Source organism: Tamandua tetradactyla, chromosome X (genome assembly GCF_023851605.1).
Source record: "Tamandua tetradactyla isolate mTamTet1 chromosome X, mTamTet1.pri, whole genome shotgun sequence".
NCBI lineage: Eukaryota > Metazoa > Chordata > Mammalia > Pilosa > Myrmecophagidae > Tamandua > Tamandua tetradactyla.
Window position 1 is genome coordinate 132,398,290 of NC_135353.1, and position 6,555 is coordinate 132,404,844.

Below are 6,555 nucleotides of genomic sequence, written 5' to 3' on the forward strand. Positions count from 1 at the left end.
TTTTCTAGTTCATGTAAAAACTTTCTTATATTTGTACAATTAACCACCAGCATCGTCCACTATAGCTTTTGTTAAGTTATATAGTCCCAATTTTTATCCTCTACCTTTCCTTCTGGTGACATACATGATCCTAGCCTTCTTCTTTCAACAATATACTCAGTTTTGTGACTTACAGTACTGTATTACCATCACACAGTATTGCACTATCCATTTCCAAACCTTTACAATCAATCTTATTAAACATTCTGTATTCCTTAAGCATCAATTACCCAATCTCTACCCTCTTTCTATTTCTTGATAACCTATGTTCTCAAACTAACTCTCAGAGTTTGCTCATTATAGTTAATTCATATTAGTGAGACCATACAGTATTTATCCTTTTATTTCTGGCTTATTGTGCTCAACATAATGTCCTCAAGGTTCATCCATGTTGTTGCATGTTTTATGACTTCATTCTGTCTTACAGCTGCATAATATTCCATCATATGTATATACCATAGTTTGTTTATCCCCCCATCAGCTGATGGACATTTGGGCTGTTTCCATCTCTTGGAAATGGTAAATAATGTCACCACAAACATCTGTGTGCAAGTGTCTATTCATGTCCCTGCTTTCAGTTCCTCCGAGTATATTCAAAATAACTTTAAAAAGTTTGCAATCAGCTGGCACCCATATTCATGCTGTTGGGCGGTGGAAAATAGACAGTGCCATGATCTGATGGACAGTTCCTCTGAGACCGGAGTTCAGAGTATGGCCGCACCATTTACTAGCTGTGCAACACTGAATATTAAGTGAGCCTCAAGTTTCTTCATCTGTAAAGTGAGGCAACAGTAGTGCACACTCTCGAGTTCATGTGATTCCAAGCACTGGGCCTTGTGCCTGGCACAAACTAAGAGCTCAATAAATGGTGGCTTTATTTAAATCGGTGGCCAGATCATTGATGAAAGATGTCCTCTGGACATCCACTACCTTGCCTACTCACTTCTTCCCCTTCACCACCCCTCTCTCACTCCAGCAACCCTGGACAGGGGGGTCCAGTCCAAAAAGGTTAGCATAGGCAAAAAGCCCTGCCTGGGAATCTGCCCCATCTTTCACAGTGGGCATCAAACAGCTGTTGCTTCAGCACAGCTGAAAAGCAGTGAACAGGGTAAGATGAAGTGGGCTGGAGGCAGGACACAAAGAATGCATATCTAATAAAGCCACCTATGGTCTGAAGCCTTCAATGGCTCACCTTTGCCCTGACCTCTCACCATTGACTCTTTTAAAACTACATGCTCTAGGTATCCCAAACCAATTCCCAAATGAAGACAGGTGCTGTGCCCTATACCCCTAAGTTCAGTGTATAACATACCCCCAGTAATATATGTACAGTATACATCTCTATGAATTCTTAAATATCCATATACCCATGTAACCATTTAGATTAAGATATACATCATTTCCTTCTCCCTGGAAGATTCCCTTGTTGCCCCTTCCAGTTAAGACCTTTTATGGTAGGTTGAGTTATGTACCCCAACAAACACATGTCCATAATCTTAATCTGTGTCCCAATGGGTGTGATCCCATTGTAAGTAAGACCTTTGAAATATGTTATTTGTAGTGAAAATGTGGCCCAAATGAGTGAGGAAGGGCCTTAATTCATATTACCAGAGGACTTTTATAAAGAGAAGAAACCAGAAGTCAGAACTGGAGTAGGCCACAGGGAGAAACCGGAAGTCAATGAAAATTAAAACGGGAAGAAAAAGCAGAAGACATCGCTATGTGATGGGAGGCAGAGATACAAGCCAAGGAACCCCCAAAATGCCAACATTCAACCCCAGTATGCTACAGGTTTCAGGGAATAGGCATCACCTTATGGATATCTGGATTTGGGATTTCTCCGAGCCTTGCAACTGTGAGCCAATAAATTCCCATTGTTTAAGCTAAGCCATTGGGTGGTATGCGTTCTAGCAGCTCTGGCAAATTTTCCACAGTGTCTTTATGAATGGCCATGCCCACCAGCAGCATATGCGCATCAGTCTGGAACACTCTCCCCCTGTCCTTCTTCCCCTGTTTCCCCTGGCTGTCTCCTGCTCATCTTTCAGGCCCCAACTTAGACCTATTTCCTTTGGGACCCTTCTCTGGGAGCTTCTGTTCCCATACCTCACTTGTGCTATACTTGCTCATTTGGTGTCTGTCTCCCCCAGAACATCCCTCTGAGCTCTGGATGGCAGGGCTGTGTCTTCCTTGCCCAGTGAAAGGCTTAGCCCATAGTTGGCCCTTGTTAATTGAACAGACATTTATTGAGCACCTACTATGTGACAGACACTGGGCTATGCAGTGAACCAGACAGACAATACTCTCTGCCCTTCTGGAGCTGACATAAATATTGAATGAATAAATGAATGAACAAAAAAAAAATGAGGAGTGACACTGAAAACCCCACAGAAAACATCTCTTCCCTCCTAACTCTCTCCTCTCCCCCTCCCCACTAGGGGCGCTTGGGAGCCGGAGAAAAGCAGAATAAAATCATAAAAGAAAGCATTTTCTCCTAAGGGGATGCTGGCAAGGAAGCCAGGACTAGGGTGCGGGGGGTAGGGGGGTCATGTGAATCCAGGATGTGGTACACAGACCACCCAAGGGACCCCAGTCCGGACGGCTCCTCTTGATTTATATTCCTGGGGATCTGCCGGGATGTTGGAGATAATCCCTGCTCTCCCTGAGGGAGGCCCACGCCTCAGCTTAATTTCTCCACAAATGTCAAGCGACCCCAGCCTTCCTGTGCAGACAGTGTAATGAAAACAATGGATGTGCAAGCAAAGTTCAGACACAGCTACTCCATGCTGAATTCAGTGTGGAGAGACATGGGGGGAGGGGGGGCAGTGATTTCTCTCCAAGTTCCCTCAACCACCACCACCACACACACACACACACACACACACACACACACACACACACACATATCCTCATTCTGACCTAACCTCCTTGCAGCAGTGGTTCTCAAAAGTGTCCTCCTGGTAGCTGCAGCAGCAGCTGCTGGGAACTTGTTAGAAATGTAAATTCCCAGGCCCCACCCCAGACCTGCTGAATCAGACGCTCAGGGTGGGGTCTTGCCATCTACGGCTTTAACAAGCCCTCCAGGGAATTCTGATGCAGGCTACCTACACTAGCTGCCTGCTGGAATCACCTGGGGAGCTTTCAGAACTACTGACGTCTGCATCCCTCCACCAGAGATTCCACCGTAATTGGTCTGGGAAGAAGCCTGGGTTTCAAGAGCTTTAAAAAAGCTCCCCCAGGTAATTCCTCCGTGCACCCAGAGAACAGTCCTGCAACCACTCTCCGGGTTCTGCAATCAGGGCAGAGAAAAAGAATTTCTAATTTGCACAGGGTCTGTTCAGGTGCTGACCTAGCCCAGTGGTTCTCAAACTTAAGTGACATCAAAGGTCACCCGCCGCACCCCCACCCCCACCAGAGGGTGGGGAGGGGAGGCAACTGTAATAGGGCAGCTAGCCAAGCCCCACCCCCAGAGCAGCCAGATTCAGTAGGTCTGGGGTAGGGGTTCAAGAATTTGCACTCCTAACAAGTTTCAGGCATTGCTGATGGTCAGGAGTCTACACAGGGAATCGCTGACCTAGAGGAATAATCCTCTTGAGTTAGCATCTGTACCTTCACGTAACAAATGGGGAAAGTGAGGCACAGAGAGGCTAAATGGAGCCAAAATTGAAAACCGGTTAGTCAACTCCAGAACTCATGTTCTTTCCTGGCGCCATTTAAGTGTAAGAACCACGGTTTGTGCAGAGGAAAAACCTGAGCTCTTTCCTCTGCCAGCACCTTCCACTTCAGTCCCTTAATCCAAGGCTGGCAAAACAGTGCAGGGCTGGCAGCTGTTGGTGCCTTTTGCTTGTGCTCATCTTCCTCCAGGGTCTCCCCCGCAGCTGCTCAGTGCCTTTCATTTCTCCCAGATTATTCGGGGCTGCCTTCAGACCTGGCTTCCCTGGGTTTCTCTGAAGTCACCTTCACTTTGACATTCTACCCCATCCCCTCACAGTCCCACGCTCTTCCATCACTCAATTTTGCACTAAGCACAGTTCACCACTGTCCCCTACAGTGACACCTGCCTTGTGCAGGGGGAGGTACCTTTACCAGAATTACTGAACTTCCCATGATGCAACTGAAGGCATTAATGTCAAGACCTTACATCACTCATTTATCCTGCCATTCATTCAAATAGCCATTCTTTTAACATTTATTGAACATCTTCCATGTAACAGAGCTGGTGCTAGGTGTTGGGAACTGAAGTATATGGAAGACTTGTGCACTGCCTCAAGATGTTTTACCAAGGGGACAGACACAAAAACAAACTCTGCGGGAGCCCAGGGAATGTAAGCCCCTTGATGGCAGTCATTCTGCAGGGCTAGAACAGAAGCTGGCATGTAATAGGTGCTCAATAATATTTGATGGATGGATGGATGAACGTTTGAATTGCATGAGGAACCTGCCTGATGGGTTGTCCTTTTCTCTCTCTCTGGGTATCATCTGATCCCAGAATGATCTAGCCTGTTGATGTGAATGATCTTTCTGCCTTTATATGATGTTCAGGTTGACCAAGAACACCGAAAGTACTCTGTACAGGAAATGTCATTTCCAAACACCTCGCTGCAAACCAGAGTACTCCAGTCTCCCCAGACCAGGTTATTGGGCTCCCAGAGGGTACCTGGAAAATATTCATGGGCCCTGTATTAGTTAGGGCTGTCTAGAGAAACAGAATCAACACGGAACACTTGCAAATATAAACTTTATAAAAGTGTCTCAAGTGACTGTGGGAACTCAGAGTTCAAAATCTGCAGGGCAGGCTGTGAAGCCAACGATTCCAATGGAGGGTCTGGACGAACTCCACAGGAGAGGCTCACCAGCCGAAGCAGGAAGGAAGACTGTCTCTTCTGAATCCTCCTTAAAAGGCTTCCAGTGATTAGATTAAGCATCATTCATTGCAGAAGACACTCCCCTTTGACTGATTACAAATGGAATCAGATGTGGATGCAGCTGACACAATCATGATTTAATTCTATGAAAGGTCCTCATCACAACAGACAGGGCAGGACTTGCCCAACCAGACAAACAGGTACCACCACTTGGCCAAGTTGACACATGAACCTGACCATGACAGGCCCCAAAGGAGCAGTGGAGGTGAAACAAATGCCATGGATGAAATAAGTAAAACCATGGAAGGAAAAGAAAAAAGAGAGGAGTGGTTCATGGACAAGTGCCACCCATGGTGAACAAACCATCCCAGTTTCTCTGGGACTGTCCCAATTTTGGCACAGAATGTCTCACATCCCAGGAAACCCTGGGTCCCAGGCAAACCTGTTTGGTTACTTTAGCTGCTGGGGAAGGGAGAGGATAAGGTCTAGATTCACTGGAAGTGAGAGGAGGACTGGGGGAACCAGAGCCAAAGAATGAAAGTACAAAACAAAGTTCTATAATTATGTGTTTTACACATCCTAAGTCAGAGACTGGATCTAATTCATCTCAGATTGCCTGTCAGGGAAGACATAAGGTTCAAGGGTCAGCCTCTGGAATTGGCAGAGTTTAAGTCTTCCAAGGCTGTTTTCTCATCTGTAAAATGGGCCAATTAATAGTACTTTCCCCATAGAGTGCTTACAAGGGTTAGATAAGATGGTAAATGTAAAGTACTCGGCAGTATGCATAGCACCCTATAAGTAATGGTGGTGCTAGGTACACATTGGGTGCCCAATAAATATTTGACCCTTGATGACTCCTTGATTCCTTATGAGGGAGGTGGAGGACTGGGGAGGTATGATCATTGTCCCAGACCCACAGCCCCCTCTTGACCACTTCTAGGGGAGGGAGCAGAGTTCTTTTCCTGAGACTTCCCCTTGAAGACTGTGATGGAGTTGAGGATGGCTGGTGAAGTAAATGTTAATCCAGGAGGGAGCCATAGCTACATATAGGTAGATGAATCTTCCAATGGCCTCTCCGTTCTCTGGCCTCTTCTCCACCGACCTTGTCTGCCACCCTTCCTCAGCTGCGGCCAAACCTTAGACCTTATACCAAGACACAGCAGCATCTCCATCAACTCAGTTTCATGCACCCCTTTTCCTGACTACTGCCTCTTGACTTTCCAGCTGTCTTGACACGCCTGTCCCATCAGTCCTTCCACTGCACCAGGACTTCCAATGTCACTGACCCACTACCATTTCACATCCCTCCTCCACTTACTATCCTCGCTCCCCTCCTTACCCAGCTGAAATCCCATGACCAATCATTCTAATCACTCCTTTGCATACACCATTAGCTCTTAGACCCATCACTGGCTTCCTGTACTCACTGGGCAAAAACACAACCGTGGTTAAAACCAGTTCTCCACCACCTCTGGCCTGCATTTGAGGAGTTGGGAACCCCTTTTCTAGGATGCCCCAAGCAAATTCCACGAAATGGGTTGGCTTAAACAATGGAAGGTTTTTAACTTACAGTTTTGAGGCTGAGAAAATGTCCAAAGGAAGGCATCATCAAGGCCATGTTTTCTTCCTGAAGACCAGCTGGTGGTGATTCTTG